We start from the raw sequence: 17,446 nt of genomic DNA on the forward strand, positions 1-17,446 counted from the left end.
AATTTTGGTTGTGACAGAGAATTTATTCCTTAACATTCTATTTGTACCAGATTATAGGTTGTATCATTGCTTCCTAGTTACTCAAATATCTCCTGCAATTTTAACTGGTAAGTGAGTTTTCTTCTTTAGTGCTTAGACTATGTTAAATACTAATATGTTATACATAGGAATCATATCATCAAAAAGTAATTCACCTTAAATTGTAACAACAGAATCACACAGAATTTTCTCAACTTTGATTATATCCAGAGATCTCCAAGATGTTTACAGTCCTGCACATTTTTTGTCAGCTTTTTTAGGTTATAATTTATATACAATAAAATCTAGTAATTGTAAGTGTACAGTTACAGGAATTTTGACAAATATATAGTCATGTAGCCACCATCACAATCATGTTACAGAACAATTTTATCACACTAAAAAGCTCCTTAATGTGCATTTGCCATAAATTTTCTCATTGCCACTCCAGCCCTTATAACCACTAAACTACATTATAGTTTTGCCTTCTCTAGAATTTCATATGAACAGAATTTAAAATATACAAAACAAAATCTTTTGTGTTTGGTTTCTTTTACTTGGCATATTGCTTTTCAGATTTATCCAAATTATTGCATGTTTCAATAGTTTGTTCTTTTTATGGCTAAGTAGTATTTCATTATTTGTCCATGCATTCACTAGCCAGTAGGAATTTGGACTTGTTTCCATTCTACAGCTCTCCTGAGAAAGCTGATATCAACATCCAAGTAAAAGTATTGGTTTGTACATATGCTTCCATTTCTCTTGGATAGACACTCAGGGTTGGATTGCCAACCCATACAGTACGTGTATGTTTAATTTTATAAAATACAGCTAAATTGTTTCCAAAGTGGCTGTACCATTTTGTATTTTTACTAGAATATATGAACATTCCAATTGCTCCATATCTTTACCAATACTCCCCAAATTAATCTATGGTTCCAGTATAATTTAATCAAAATCTGAGCAGACTTTTTTTGAAGAACTGACAAGCTGGAATTTGGAGTCCCTGTACCCACATGTCCAACAACAGATAAGTGTATAAAAAACTGTGGTATATAATCAGACAATGAAATATTACTCAACAATAAAATAAGAATGAACTTTTGTTATAATTAAAACATCACTGATCATTCCCAAAAGATTATTCTGTATACAAGAAGTCAGACAAAAGAGGGTTAGTCTACTCTAGAAATACACTTACATAAAATTCTAGAAAAAAGATACTGAGTTATAGTGAAAGAAAGCAAATCAGTGATTGCCTGGGAGTGATGCCGGGAAGGGACAGGAAAGAGGGATTTCCAATGATTATAAGAAATTTGGGGAATTAATAGATATATTCATTATCCTGATTGTGTTGAGGTCCAAATTTATCAAATAGTACTCTTGAAATATGTGCAATTTGTTGTATGTCAATTATACATCAATAATATATGAAAATAATTTTTTGTTAATGATTTTAGATAAGTTGTCTTAACCCTTAGTAACATGAGAGAATATAATGCAATAAATGCCCTACTAAAACCTCACTTTTAAACTCTATAAAGATTCTGAAATTTCCTCCTAGGGATTTTGGTTTTGGAGGGTTTTTTTTTGTTTTTTTGTTTTTTGTTTTTGGTTATTTTTTTGGCCTTTTCTGCTTTGTTTTATTTATTTTTATTTTTTATGGTTTGTTTTAAAGAATGGGACACAGGTGGTTAGATTAAATGTCTCCTTTGTGTTATTTACTTGAAATTTTATAATTGGAATTAACCATTTGGGTTGGCAAGGATTTTTCATGACTTTGAACTCCCATTGGTATGCGAACATGAGTTTAAACCCAATTGACTAAACACTTAAAACAAATGCACTGGTTATTTGACATGATCTGCTCACTTACTTGATTTTGTACTTGGATAGAAGTCTTCCAAAGAACAAATCCGAGTCTTCATGGGCATCTAAAATTGGTGAGAACAAGAAGACAGAAACATTACCTCTCTCACCAGACAGTAGACTATCCATTTGGCATCTTGCCTGGAAAGTTGCAAACTCAATTAAATGAACATATGGCCCAGAGCAGTAAGCATTCATCTTTGCCAAGACTTATTTCTCTATGGCATTTCCAAACCATGGCTATGCTATAAACCCTTTCCATGTAATTAATTGTATTTTTTTTTTGCTTAATAATTTCACATTGTACAATGCTGCCATAAAAGTAATCATGGAAAAAATAGAATATTAGTACAAATTCCACAAGTGTGCTTTTCCTACTGAGGTACATTTTATTTAGGAAATCAGGTTTGGAGATATCTAGCCTTAATGAGAGGTAATGGTAGAATTAATAAATCTCCCAATATTCCCTGAAGCAGCTGTTCTCCTTTGAAATAATGAGCATATGGTTTCATCATATTTTATTGATTTGATCCCTTCAGCTAAAGAAATATTTCAGTGGAATGCCAACAACTTTCACAATTTCTGCATATTTCTCTATTTTCTTGGCTAAACAGAAAGCTGATGAGCATACAAATGAAAAACCAAAGGCAGTATTTAGATTTCTTAACCAAAGATGAAACAAAAGATAAGATGGGACCCATGAAAGGTCTTTATTTCTGAGATGCCTACCTAAATATTTACTAGATTTTAAAAACAAAGCAGGATGGACTAAAATAAGTTAACGGTAAAAAGAGACCCCACAACTTATATAAATGTAGGAGTTGTCAGGGTTTGAGCCAATGACATATATACACCAGGAAGGCAGAACATGACCACAACTTTCTAGCAAAGTGTGACCAGGTTCGATTCAAATAAGTAGTATCAAAATTATATAAAGAACTCATGGAAGGCTGCACAGAGGTTCAGTTAGGTTGTGACGAGTAGGAGTCTATTAGAAAGCATATACAAGCCCAGAAAAAAAGGAAAGAGGTTACATATAGGACATAAAAAGAAAATATTCTAATCAGCCCAAGTTTGGGTGGGAAGCAACAGAGTGAGTGGAAAAAGAATTAGGTCAACATCAGTGACAACAGACAGGGAATTTCCAAAGGAGATGAACTAAACTATTTGAGAATTACTGAAAAAAAAATGTGTATTTTAACTAGTTTCACCCCGCACTGTATCAATAGTCCCTTTGTAGAAGAGCTTCTCCTCCTGGAATTATATAATTTTATGGAACGAAGTTATTCTTTCAGTTAGAATTTCTCTCATTTTGGATGGTGGAGTATGCTACTTCAAAATGAACTCTGGTTGGTGTGCTCTAACAATTGCATGTTGATTTAAAATGTGTATTATTGGGCCCCAGCTCTCAGGAGGATAGATTCAGTAGATAGGAGGTTGAGCTAAAATCTGCATTTAATGAGCTCTCCAAAAAGGTCTGGATTGAGAATTTTTCCCTTCTGGTTTCCTGCAGCATGTGGCTTTTGAGGCTCTGAGTTCTGCAGGAGGCCATTTATGACTCTGATCTTGATTAATTACCAAAAATAGAGCTATTTCTATGCACATTATACCTGAAGAAGCAAATGGTTCAGCCTAATTTATTTGTTATTTTATGAGATATGATAATAAAGGAAAATAGTAGGAAAATATTTTAATATAGGGCTAAAAGAGGGAACTGTTAAATTAATTGCATTCCTTTAGCCATAATCTTTTGTTAGTCATAGTTGATCAGGTGTTTTTGATGCAAAACTTCTCTAGGTTTTCCTTTGGCATGCCAAAGTATCTGGTGAATCTCTAAGAGGAAAGATTACAGTCCAGCATTTCTGAAACAATTTGACCACAGGAGTCTCTTTAGGAAGAGGAGTACTGATTTCTTTGAGGTCATTTGTTCCCCAGCTCTTTGAGGAAAACACATGTAGACTTTAAAAATTATAGACTACCATTTAGTGAGTGACTATTATAATCCAAATCCATGTTAATCACATTTCTGTATTATTTATTATAAAATATTACCTAAAATAATACATATACTATTTATAATATAATATATTAGATAACTTATTAGGTGATGAATATCTAATGCAATTCTCATAAAATGCCTTACAAGGTGAGGGCAAAGCAACTCATGGAAAATGGACAAGACTTAGGATCATTTATGATGATTTTATTTAGTTATTATTTTTAGTTTTAGTTTTTTTCCATTATTTGTTACTTAAATAGGTGTGACTATCCCATCTTAATATTATATCATTGTCCCATATTCTTTTTTGTTTTTTCTTTTAAGTAGGCTCTAGGCCCAGCATGGAGCCCAATGTGGGGCTTGAACTCATGACCCTGAGATCAAGACCTGAGCTGAGAGCACTTAACCAAATGAGCACTTAACCAGGTGTCCCATCCCATATTCTCTTTAAAAATGATAAAATAGTGATAAAAAATGTTTATCAAATAGTTTGTTCTGCTATTATCCAATGAGGATTCCCACAATACCGTATGTGCTTAATTCATTTGTTGTCTCTGTACCTCACAAAATTAACTGATTATTAATAATATAAGATAAATCAATTATGAGACTGGTCAGAAAAAAAGACATTGGGCAATGAGCTATAACAGATGTAACAAACAATCTTTCTGTTTTTCCATGTTACAGTGAAAAGGGGCCATTTACATCATGTATATGAGGGGCATGAATAATTACTCTAAATGAAAGATGTGGCCAAGGCTTAGTAAAATTTCCCTATAATATAAAATGTCACCTTATATTTGCACAGGTTGTTTAAACAGGTCATATTTTCCTTCCACAGTTCATGGAAGAGTTCTGTTTTCTATTAAGTTAAAAAAAGTCTTTGATTATACCCTATGGTTGTGTGGCATTAACACATCATCCAGATCATGACCCAGATGTTCTGATCTTAAACACTTTAGATCAAGAGCTTTTCTTGCCACTGCAATTGTGAATAGCTACTGCTTTCACTGGCTTTTTCAGTTTCCATGAGGTCAATGTTATTTTCCCCGTTTTTCAAGTGAGGAGACTGGCAGAAAGAAACTTGCTCAAGTGTCACAATCAAAGCAAGTCTCTTGCAAAATTAAACTTTGAACCTAAAGCATCTGAAATACTGGCTTACCAATGACTGAATAAAGCGAAATGCGTTTCTTATGCTCTAAAAATCCTTGCTCCTTTTTAAAACAAAATATTGTAAATAAGGATCCACACTATTTAAAAAAAAAAACAAACTTAGCCCATATTTATGAGTCTACAGATGGCACTAGAAATTACAATAAATGACTAAGTATCTAAATATAGATAATTTGGGGTCATAAATCAGTTTTTCAGAATATTATGAAATGCTAATAATTCTTATTCTATTCTATTATATACATAACTATCATTTTTCTCATATGGGCTCCAAATTTTACTTCTTTAACAATTAGGAAGACATACATTCATACCACATATGACCTAGGTAGGAAAAAAAGGAAAAATATCAAACCAAAGTATAGCATTTATGTATGCTGTCTATACTAATTTGTAATTGGGTTTCTTCACTTAACATTAAACCAAATGGATCTCATTATGAAAGGTAAGTCTTTTTTTTTTTTTTTAAGATTTTATTTATTTGACAGAGAGAGCACAAGCAGAGGGAGAGAGAGGGAGAAGCAGGTTTCCCGCTGAGCAAGGAGCCCGATGTGGGACTCGATCCCAGGACCCTGGGATCATGACCTGGGCTGAAGGCAGCCGCTTAACCAACTGAGCCACCCAGGTGTCCATGAAAGGTAAGTCTTAAAATATCTTAGGTTTTCAGGACTCATAATCACCAAGAAAATCAAGACTTATTTACTTAAATCTTTCCATAATAATGTGTATAACACAGGTTTTGTTAGATTTTAGTGAAGCAGTTCAAGGTGATGATTTCTCTCAGTGATATCTGAATGGCAATAAAACAGATAAAGGCATCACTTGTGCTTTGAATGTGACTTTACATTATTATATATATATATTAGATATATATGTAGACAAATACATATATACATATATATTGTGACATTCTGATACAAATATTATACTTAACCAAGATATTTAATTTCTACAATTATTCTGAATATGTGAATAAAGGATATCTTGTTTCATTTAATAAAAATCATAATTCTGAAATCATTCATCTTACTTTTTCTTCATAAACTGATTCTTCATAAATTGTCCATGTCATAAATTGATACACTGTTTTTCTTCATAAATTGGTGACTTAAATGTGCCCATGAATGGTATGTTCAACCCAATGGCCTCAAACCATTCACCTCCAATGTTTGTCTTTTCCTCTATTTCAGCAACTCTTACCATCACACTTTGGCTCTTGTCAACATGTATAACAACTAGACATTTCACTCTAAATACCAAGTACTCTCTTTTCAACTTGCTTTTTTATTTTTTCTTCAACAAAAACACCACCTATTTTGGTGGTCCCTTTGCTCCTTTCCTACTTAGATTTCATGGTACATCATTTCAGTAACCCTCTTGCAAAACTAAACGCATTTGCCTTAATTTTTAATTGGACAAATCTACCCAAACCCCTGCCCTGAATGAACCTAACCATCTGTTTGCTCTGAGCCTACACTGATTATTCCAAAACCACTGGAAAATTTCTCATTAGACAATATATTAATTCCACTGTGAATTGAGAGGTAACAATTTCAAATGAGCCCTCAACACTGCCACATCTCTCTGATTCTCTGATAACTCACTTTTAGATTCCCCACAATTATCTCGAAACTTCTCTACTACTTTTTCAAACATTGGACTAACCTTATCCTGTTTATTCTAAGTGACCTTGACTTCTATTTTAAAGAAATTAAAACCATCAAATGGAAACTTCCTAATTTTCTTTATATAAAACATTCCAACCTACCCCCATCTGTACATATGCTTTTTTCACTATGCTATTAAGTAGAGGACCTGCCTCTCCTCTTCCCTAAGGCTGATGCTTCCACCTCTGTTTTGGACTCTATCCTCTCTCATCTTTAAAAACTGTAAGTAATCAATTGTCTTTTTAAAATTATTTAAACTTTCCTTTCCTGTTGTTTTTAAATTGCTCAATATTTACAAAAATATCTTAGTCTTTCATTTCCAGTCAGTTACTGCCCCATGATCATCCTCTTGAAAACCCTCATGCCATTATTCTTCACTGACTCTCTCACACCACAGACAAGTGTTCAATTATCTTTTATATGCAGAGAACAAAAGAATTAATATCCCAGTTACAGATGTCATTTCTGATTCTCCCTTTGTCGTTTTTATTCCATGGATTCCATGACTTACTGACTTATAATCTTTATCCTAACATACTAGGACCGCATATACTGCTTTCACTTCATTTGCAATTTTACCTCATACTTTGGACAAACCTATTCCATTCTGACTCCCTGGATATTACAAGCAGACCCACAGAATATAATTTTGGTCAGTCTCTGGTAATTTCCTTCTTGTCTTTACCCAGTCTTTCTAACATTTACCTCTGGATACAGCCATGTGACTTCACCTAGGACAAGGAATATGTAAAACAAAAAAATATCTTAATAAATATTAATATCTTATTAACTATTGCTGGTAAAACAACAGTAATAGAATAAGAGAGTAGTATGGTAAGAAGAGAGGGATAGGAGGTAAGATCAAACCTTGGAAAAGCCTGACAAGGAGAAACAAGAGAGAAGGTTATGAGCCAGGAAAAATGAAAGAAAGAACAAGTACATATTGCATCCTATTTTATTTTAGAAAGGAATTGTCATATAACACAACTTGGCTTTTTTTTTTTATGAAAACTCTCCTTTTAACCACTATACACCTATCAGAATGGTAAAATCCAGAATACTAACAACACCAAACGCTGAAGAGAATGTAGAGCAACCAAGACTCTCATTCATTGCTGGTGGGAATGCAAATAGTACAGCCACTGTGGAAGACAGTTTGGTGGCTTCTTACAAAACTGAACATACTCCTATCATATGATCTAGTAATCATGCTCTTTAATATTTAACCAAGTGATTTGATGTCTGTAGCAACTTAACTCATAATTGCCAAAACCTGCAAGCAACCAAGATGTCCTTCTTTAGGTGAATGGATAAACTGTGGTATATCCAGACAATGGAATATTATACAGCACAAAAAAAGAAATAATCTCTCAGGCCATGAAAAGATATGGAAGAACCTTAAATGCATATTACTATGTGAAAGAAGTCATCTGAAAAGGCCACTCATACTGTGATTCCAAGTATATGACATTCTAGAATGGGCAAAATTATAAAGACAGTAAAAAGATCAGTGGTTGCCAGGGATTAGGGTGAAGACAGGGATGAACAGGCAAAACACAGAAGATGTTTAAGGTAGTGAAAATACTCTGTATGGTACTATACTGATGTACATATATGATTATACATTTGTCCAAACCCATAAAATATACAAAAGCAAGAGTGAATGCTAATGTAAACTATGGACATTAACTATGTGTCACTGAAGGTTCATCCCTTGTAACAAATATATCACTCTGATGGGGATGTTGATAACAGGGGAAGCTGTGACTGCATGAGGGCAGGAGGTATATGGGAAATCTCTGTTCCTTCCTCTCAATTTTGTTGTGAACTTAAAACTCTCTTTAAAAAAATAGTCTTGAGGTGCCTGGATGGCTCAGTTGGTTAAGCGCCTGACTCTTGATATTGGCTCAGGACATGATCTCCAGGTGGTGAAATTGAGCCCTGCATTGGGCTTGTGCTCAGTGTGGAGTCTGCTTGTCCCTCTCCCTCCTCTGCTGTCCCTCTCCCCACTTGTGTGCTCGCAATCTCTGTCCCTCTCTCTCTAAAATAAATAATAAATAAATAAATAAATAAATAAAATCTTTTAAAAAATTTAAAAAAATTAAAAAACAAAGTCTTAAAAAAAAAAAACCCAGTTTTACTCACCTTTAGACATAGGTCTACCAAGTGACTCTATTCTGAAGATTTTGTTCTCCCTGCTGCTTCCCTTTCACAAACCATCTGGGAGAAGAGAGCAGCTTGGTTTCCCTCTTAAATCACTTTCTGGAAATATTCCCATCATCCATATTAAAGCTTCTACATATTGACAAATTCCAAATAGCCCCAGCAGACTTCACACAAGAATATAACTCCAATGTTACAAAAGAGAAAAACAAACCAAAAGTTTGTGGGTTTTTTTAAGATTTTATTTTTTTAAGTAATCTCTACACCAAGGTGGGGCTCAAACTCAGAATCCAGAGACCAAGAGTCACACATTCTACTGACCAAACAAGCCAGGTGCTCCCAAACCAAAAGTCATAATTTGGTGTACAGTCAAGGTTATTGAGCTTATAACAATGTGGAGAGAAAGTTTTCAAAGCATTGTCTGGTGACAGATGGCATGATTTTACTATTTCCTAGTGTGCTGTTATGGTTAGTCATGTCCCAATAATTGTGTTAAGCAAATTTCTGGGGTTAAAAGGGAAGAGGGAAGCTAAGTCTGTTAGAGCATATCCTAACAGACTAGTGAAATGTGTCAAAAACAGACCACAAACTAGCTAATTATGCCATCCAAATGAGCAAGCTGAAGTTTTCTGGGAAGAGGTAACATGTCTCCAGTAGGGTTAGTCCTTTGCGGTAAATAAAGAGTTGCTCTTCCATCAAAGACATAGTTGGTCCAGAAATAAGAGGACTAAAAGAAAATAAATGATTTTATTAAATAGCAATTAAACATACTTGGTTTAGAGTGACATAGTGAAAAATACCCCTTGCTAAGCAAAAGATGTATTGGGAAGGTGGGTAAGGACTATAAGGATTCTTTTTCTTTGGATATAAAAAGCCAGAGATATAGACTAAAATGAACAAAATATTTAATTTAAAAAATTAACCTTGTTATTACATTAAGATATAACTTAGTAAATAGAATATGAAAATAAGACATTTCCTTAAAGAGGCGCCCGGGTGGCTCAGTCGGTTAAGTGTTTGCCTTCGCTCGGGTCATGATCCCAGGGTCCTGGGATTAAGCCCCACATCGGGTTCCCTGCTCAGCAGGGAGCCTGCTTCTCCCTCTCCCACTCCCTGCTCATGCTCTCTCTCTCTCTCACAAATTAATAAATAAAATCTTAAAAAAAAAGACATTTCCTTAAAAACACTAGGAAAATACACTGAAATACATTAGTTCAAATGCTTTCTAAATTTATCAGACTAGATGACCATGTAGAAGTTCAATAAGGACAAAATTTGTTAAATGTTGATAAGTTATTTTACAGGATAATCGTTTATAGCAATATTTAAAGGAATGAAAATACATAGGTACCCTGTTAAACAAACTTTACATATTTTATCATTATTTAATTAACAGGTATTTCCAAAGATCTGAGAATAAAATCAAGCAATTCATTCTGACACTTTTTCTTATGTTTCTAAGTTACAATATATTGATAGGTATTTAAATAAACACCACACACTTCTGCACACACATGTATGCATGTATGAAGTAGGATTTCATGGTAAAACAACTATGGAAACTGGTGTATATGTTATCCCCTTCTTGATACACACAGTAAAAATTATCAATGTAACAGCTCAAAGAAGTTCTGTTATAGAAGTCTTGTGCTATAACTTTGTTTAGGTTATCAGTTACCAAATTATTTTGAATACAGACCCTTTGTCATTAGCACACATTTACATTTTGCATGCTATCAATGACTTTTGGAAGATAATTAGGGAAATAAAAGTCCATTTGTACACTTCCTAAAGTTTGAGCTTCAAAAAGAATATGGTTAAAAATTTTTCACAAATGCCTTTTTTGCTTAGAATTTATTGGGAGAAAAATATAATTGACATCTTCTACATGGCATAGACTCTGAGAATGGTACAAGGTTGCTTCCTAAAGTAGCTGACTAGCTTCTATGGACTCCAGGTTTGGCACTAAATACATACATACATATGTAGGAAAAATCACAACAGATCATGAAAAGTGACTAAAATTTTTATCTTACTTCTGGAATCAATGATTTCCAATGTTAATTATTATGTGTTCATTATGGACTGAATGTTTGTACCCCCCTCCCCTCAAATTCATATGTTGAAGCCCTAACTTCCAATGTAATGATATTAGGAGGTGGGGCCTTTAGGAAGTACTTAGGTTTAGATGAGCTCATGAAAAGTAGGGTCAGTTGGTAATTAAAGGAGGTCATATTGATGGCTTCATTGTCCATAGATACTCATCTGACTCACAGAATAGAAAATGTTGGAAAGAAGTAGCTTAGCATGCAATTACTTTCCAAGATGGCAGAGGAGTAGGAGACCTTTATTTTATCTGGTCCCAGGAAGTCAACTAGATAGCTATCAAATCATTCTGAACACCTGTGAACTCAACCTGAGATCAAACAAAAGAATGGCTGCAACTCTACAATTAGAAAAGTGACCACTTTCTGCAAGAATGACGAGATGAAAAAACTCACCTCAAAAAAGAGAGCAAGAGGCAGTACTGACTGCCAGGGACCTAATCAGTATGTATATCGATAAGATGTCAGAGCTAATGTTCAGAATAATGATGATAAATTTACTGGCTGGGCTTGAAAAAGCATAAAAGACACTAGAGAATCCCTTTCTGGAGAAATGAAAGAACTAAAATCTAATCAAGTCAAAATAAAAAAGGCTATTAATGGGATACAATAAAAAATGGAGACTCTAACTCCTAGGATAAATGAGGCAGAAGGGAAAGTAACTGATATAGAAGACAAAATGATGGAGAATAAAGAAACTGAGAAAAAGAGAGATAAACAACTGGATCACAAGGGGAGAATTCGAGAGATAAGTGATACCATAAAGTGAAACAATATTAGAATAACTGGGATCCCAGAAGAAAAGGAACAGCGAGAGAAAGGGGAACAAGGTATATTGGAGCAAATTATAGCTGAGAACTTCCCTAATCTGGGGAAAGAAACAGGCATTCAAGTCCAGGAGGCACAGAGAACCCCCCTCAAAATCAGTAAAAATAGGTCAACTCCTCAACATAAAATAGTGAAGCTTGCAAATCTCAGAGACAAAGAACATCCTGAAAGTAGATTGGGACAACAGGTCTGTAACTTACAAGGGTAGAAAGAGTAAAGTGGCAGAAGACCTATCCACAGAGAGCTGGCAGGCAGAAAGGACTGGCATGATATATTCAGGGTGCTAAGGAGAAAAATATGCAGTCAAGAATACTTTATCCAGCAAGGCAGTCATTCAGAATGGAAGGAGAGATAAAGAGCTTCCAGAATAAACAGAAACTAAAAGAATTTGTGATCCCTAAACCAGCCCTGTAAGAAATATTAAAGGGGATCATTTAAGCAAAGAGAGAGCCCAAAAGTAACACACACCAGAAAGGAACAGAGACAAAATACAGAAACAGTCACTTTACAGGCAATACAATGGCATTAAATTCGTATCTTTATGAATAGTTACTCTAAATGTAAATGGGTTAAATGCTCCAATCAAAAGACACAGAGTATCAGACTGGATAAAAAAGCAAGACCTGTTGATATGCTATCTATGAGACTCATTTTAGACCCAAAGACACCTCCAGATTGAAAGTGGGGGGCTGGAAAACCACTTATCATGCTAATGCACATCAAAAGAAAGCAGAGGTAGCAATCCTTATATCAGACATATTAGATTTTAAACCAAAGTTCTGTAATAAGAGACGAGGAAGGACATTATATCATAATTAAAAGGTCTATTCAGCAAGAAGATCTAAACACATTGATAATAACAGAGTAATAGCAGGGAATTTTAATACCCCTCTCACTGCAATGGACAGATCATCTAAGCAGAAAATCAATACAAGGAAACAAGGGCTTTGAATGATACACTGGACCAGATGGACTTCACAGATATATTCAGAGCATTCCATCCTAAAGCAACAGAACACACATTCTTCTCAAGTACACATGGAACATTCTCCAGAATAGATCACATCCTAGGTCACAAATCAGGTCCCAACTGGCCCAAAAGATTGGGATCATTCCCTGTATATTTTCAGACCACAACGCTTTGAAACTTGAACTCAATTACAAGAGGAAATTTGGAAAGACAAATACTTGGAGGTTAATGAGCATCCTACTAAAGAATGAATGAGTGAACCAGGAAATTAAAGAAGAATTTTAAAAATTCATGGAAACAAATGAAAATGAAAACACAACTGTTCAAAACCTTTAGGATGCAGCAAAGGTGATCCTAAGAGGGAAGTACATAGCAATACAAGGCTATCTCAAGAAACTAGAAAAGACTCAAATACACAACCTAACCTTACACCTAAATGAGTTGGAGAAAGACAGCAAATAAAGCCAAGCAGGAGATGAGAAATAATAAAGATTAGAGCAGAAATCAATGAAATAGAAACCAAAAGAACAGTAGAACAGATCAACAAAACTAGGAGCTGGCTCTTTGAAAGAATTAATAAGATTGTTAAACCTCTGGCCAGACTTATCAAAAAGAAAAGAGAAAGGACCCAGATAAACAAAATCATAAATGGAAGAGGAGAGAACACAACCAACATTGAAAAAATACAATTCTAAGAACATATTATGAGCAACTATATGCCAACAAATTAGGCAATCTGGAAGAAATGGATGCATTCCTAGAGAAGTATAAACTACCAAAACTAAACCAGGAAGAAATAGAAAACGTGAACAGACATATAACCAGCAAGGAAATTGAAGCAGTAATCAAAAATCTCCCAACACATGAGTCCAGGGCTGGATGGCTTCCCAGGGGAATTCTACCAAACATTTAAAGAAGAATTAATACTATTCTTCTGAAGCTGTTTTAAAAAATAGAAATGGAAGGAAAACTTCCAAACTTGTTCTATGAGGCCAACATTACCTTGATCCCAAAACCAAAGACCCCACTGAAAAGGAGAATTACAGACCAATATCCCTGATGAACATGGATGCAAAAAATCTCACCAAGATACTAGCCAATAGGATACAACATACATCAAAAGGATTATTCACCACGACCAAGTGGGATTTATTCCTGGGTTGCAAGGGTGATTTGACATCTGCAAATCAATCAATGTGATACATTATGTTAATAAAAGAAAGGACAAGAATCATATGATCCTCTCAATAGATGCAGAAAAAGCATTTGACAAAGTACAGCATCCTTTCTTGATTAAAACTCTGCACAGTGTACGGATAGAAGGAACATACCTCAATATCATAAAAGCCATATATAAAATGCCCACAATGAATACCATTCTCAATGGGGAAAAACTGAGAGCTTTTCCCCTAAGGTCAGGAACATGGCAGGGATGTCCACTATCACCACTGCTGTTCAACATAGTACTAGAAGTCCTAGCCTAGCATTCAGACAACAAAAAGAAATAAAAGGCATCCGAATCAGCAAAGAAGAAGTCAAACTATCACCCTTCGCAAATGACATGATACATTATGTGAAAAATCCAAAAGCCGCCACCCCAAAATTGCTAGAACTCATCCAGGAATTCAGCAAAGTGGCGGGATATAAAATTAATGCACAGAAATCAGTTGCATTTCTATACACTAACAGTGAGACAGAAGAAAGAGAAATTAAGGAGTTGATCCCATTTTAATTGCACCAAAAATCATAAGATACCTAGGAATAAACCTGACCAAAGAGGCCAGGGATCTGTACTCAGAAAACTATAGAACACTCATGAAAGAAATTGAGGAAGACACAAAGAAATGGAAAAACATTCCATGCTCATGGATTAGAAGAACAAATATTGTTAAAATGTCTATGCTTCCCAGAGCAATCTACATATTCAATGCAATCTCTATCAAAATACCATCCACTTTTTTCACAAGCTGGAACAAATAATCCTAAAATTTGTATAGACCAGAAAAGACTGAATGGCCACAGGAATGTTGAAAAAGAAAACCAAATCTGGGGGCATCACAACTCTGGCCTTCAAACTCTATTACACAGCTGTAATCATCAAGACAGTATGGTAGTGGCACAAAAACAGACACATAGATCAATGGAACAGAATAGAGAACCCAGAGATGGACCCTCAACTCTATTGTCAACTAACCTTCAACAAAGCAGGAAAGATTATACAATGGAAAAAGATAGTCTCTTCAACAAATGGTGTTGGGAAATTTGGACAGCCATATGTAGAAGAATGAAACTGGACCATTTCCTTACACCATACACAAAAACAGACTCAAAATGGATGAAAGAGTAAATGTGATACAGGAATCCATCAAAATCCTAGAGGAGAACACAGGCAGCAACCTCTTTGACCTCAGCAACAGCAACTTCTGGCTAGACAGGTCTCCAAAGGCAAGGGAAATAAAGGCAAAAATAACTACTGGGACTTCATCAAGATAAAAAGCTTTTACACATCAAAGGAAATAGTCGACAAAACCAAAAGACAACACACAGAATGAGAGAAGATATTTGCAAATTTCTTATCAGATAAGGGCTAGTATCCAATATCTATAAAGAACTTATCAAACTCAACACGCAAAGAATAATCCAATCAAGAAATGGGCAGAAGACATGAACAGACATTTCTCCAAAGAAGACATACAAATGGCCAACAGACATGAAAAAATGCTCAACATCACTCAGCATCTGGGAAATACAAATCAAAACCACAATGAGATACCACCTCACACCAGTCAGAATGGCTATAATTAACAAGTCAGGAAATGACAGATGTTGGTGAGGATATAGAGAAAGGGGAACCTTCTTACAGTGTTGGTAGGAATGCAAGCTGGTGCAGCCAGTCTGGAAAACAGTATGGAGGTTCCTCAAAAAGTTGAAAATAGAGCTACACTATGACCCAGAATTGCACTACTAGGTATTTTTTTTTAAAGATTTTATTTATTTATTTGACAGAGAGATAGACAGAAGAGCATAAGCAGAGGGAGAGGGAGAAGCAGGCTCTGCACTGAGCAGGGAACCTGATGCGGAACTCGATCCCAGGACCCTGAGATCATGACCTGAGCCGAAGGCAGACACTTAACCATCTGAGCCACCCAGGCGCCCTGCACTACTAGGTATTTATCCCAAAGATACAAATGTAGTGATCTGGAGGGGCACCTGTACCCCAATATTTATAGAAGGAATGCTCATAATAGCTAAACTGTGGAAAGAGCCCAGATGTCCATCGACAGATGAATGGATAAAGAAGATGTGGTATATATACAACAGAATACTACTCAGCCATCAAAAAATAAGAAATCTTCCCATTTGTAACATGGATGGAACTACAGGGTATTATGCTAAGCAAAATAAGTCAATCAGAGAAAGACATTTATCATATGGTTTCACTAATATGTAGAATTTAAGAAACAAAAAGGATCATAGGGTAAGGGAGGGAAAAATAAAAGAAGATGAAATCAGAGAGGGAGACAAACCATAAGAGACTCTTAATCATTAGGAAAGAAACTGAGGGTTGCTAGAGGGGAGGGAGGGTGGGGAAGGGCTGGGTGATTGACATTAAGGGGGGCACATGATGTAATGAACACTGAGTGTTATATAGGACTGATGAATCGCTGAACTCTCCCTCTGAAACTAATACGCTATATGTTAATTAATTGAATTAAACTAAAAAATCATAAAAATTAATTAAAATATTAAATAAACTGTCAAACCTATGCAGTGAAGGTGAAAGAAAGAAAGAAAGAAAAAGAAATTAAATAATAGGAGTGGATAATAAAAGGAAATAAAATTTTGATGTCACCTTAAAAAAAAAAAAGAAAAGAAGTGGCATGGATAGAAAGTTAATCGCATCACAATTGAATGAAAATGCTACCACTTTTGAACTTTTCTGGGTCCTTTTTTTTCCTTTTCTTTTTTTTCCACAAAGTCCCAAATTTAATCAGTAAAAAACTTATTTTAGTTTTCAGTCTATTTGATATTTGACATAACGGATTTTTCTTCAAGAGAGAGATACATTTCAACAAAAAGACAGATTTCATTGTCGTTGGCTTATTTTCTTCCCCAGAGAAATAGACGAGGTTTTTTTCTCATTATGTTTTACAAACAAAAAAGGGCAGATTCTAGCAGGATGTTCACAATTTAAAATACTGAATCATACAAATACTGGGATGAGAAATAGAGAGCAATGCAAGGGCCAGGTACACTGCACTAAATTCCACATAATAAATTCTCTCAAAAGAAATACCACTGTAAGGACTGAAAATTTCAAGTTAAAAGAACATAGTTTTTAAAGGTGCCATTAAAGACATTAATAAAGAATGTCTTGGGGCGCCTGAGTGGCTCAGTTGGTTGAGCATCCAACTCTTGATCTTGGCTCAGGTCATGAAAACAAATCACTTTGAATCAAAAATAGTTAAAAATCTATCAGAAAAAGTGTTCATAATTTATAAACTGGCAACATGTTTACTTATTGCAGAAACTTTAATGTGTTCATGTTTAAACATGGAACATTTCTATTCACACTGATACTCCTCAAGAGAAAGAATCTCAATGAGAATGCAATCCATTGAATCTGAGAGAACTATTTAGCATCTGTATCTTA

The 17,446-nt window shown here is 34.8% G+C and overlaps 1 long non-coding RNA gene across 2 annotated transcripts in view; it reads right to left on the reverse strand.

Moving 5' to 3' along the window:
- Positions 1 to 1,497: 1,497 nt before the first annotated feature.
- Positions 1,498 to 17,446, reverse strand: part of LOC135364416 (uncharacterized) — a 240,121-nt gene continuing 224,172 nt past the window's right edge. For both annotated transcript variants that reach the window (XR_010411485.1, XR_010411486.1), the window contains one exon: positions 1,498 to 1,952. This is a non-coding gene — a long non-coding RNA (uncharacterized LOC135364416). The remainder of the gene's footprint in view (positions 1,953 to 17,446) is intronic.

This window comes from Mirounga angustirostris, unplaced genomic scaffold (assembly GCF_029215605.1).
Source record: "Mirounga angustirostris isolate CCGP_5_RB_7025 unplaced genomic scaffold, mMirAng1.0.hap1 SCAF_5, whole genome shotgun sequence".
NCBI classification, from domain to species: Eukaryota; Metazoa; Chordata; class Mammalia; order Carnivora; family Phocidae; genus Mirounga; species Mirounga angustirostris.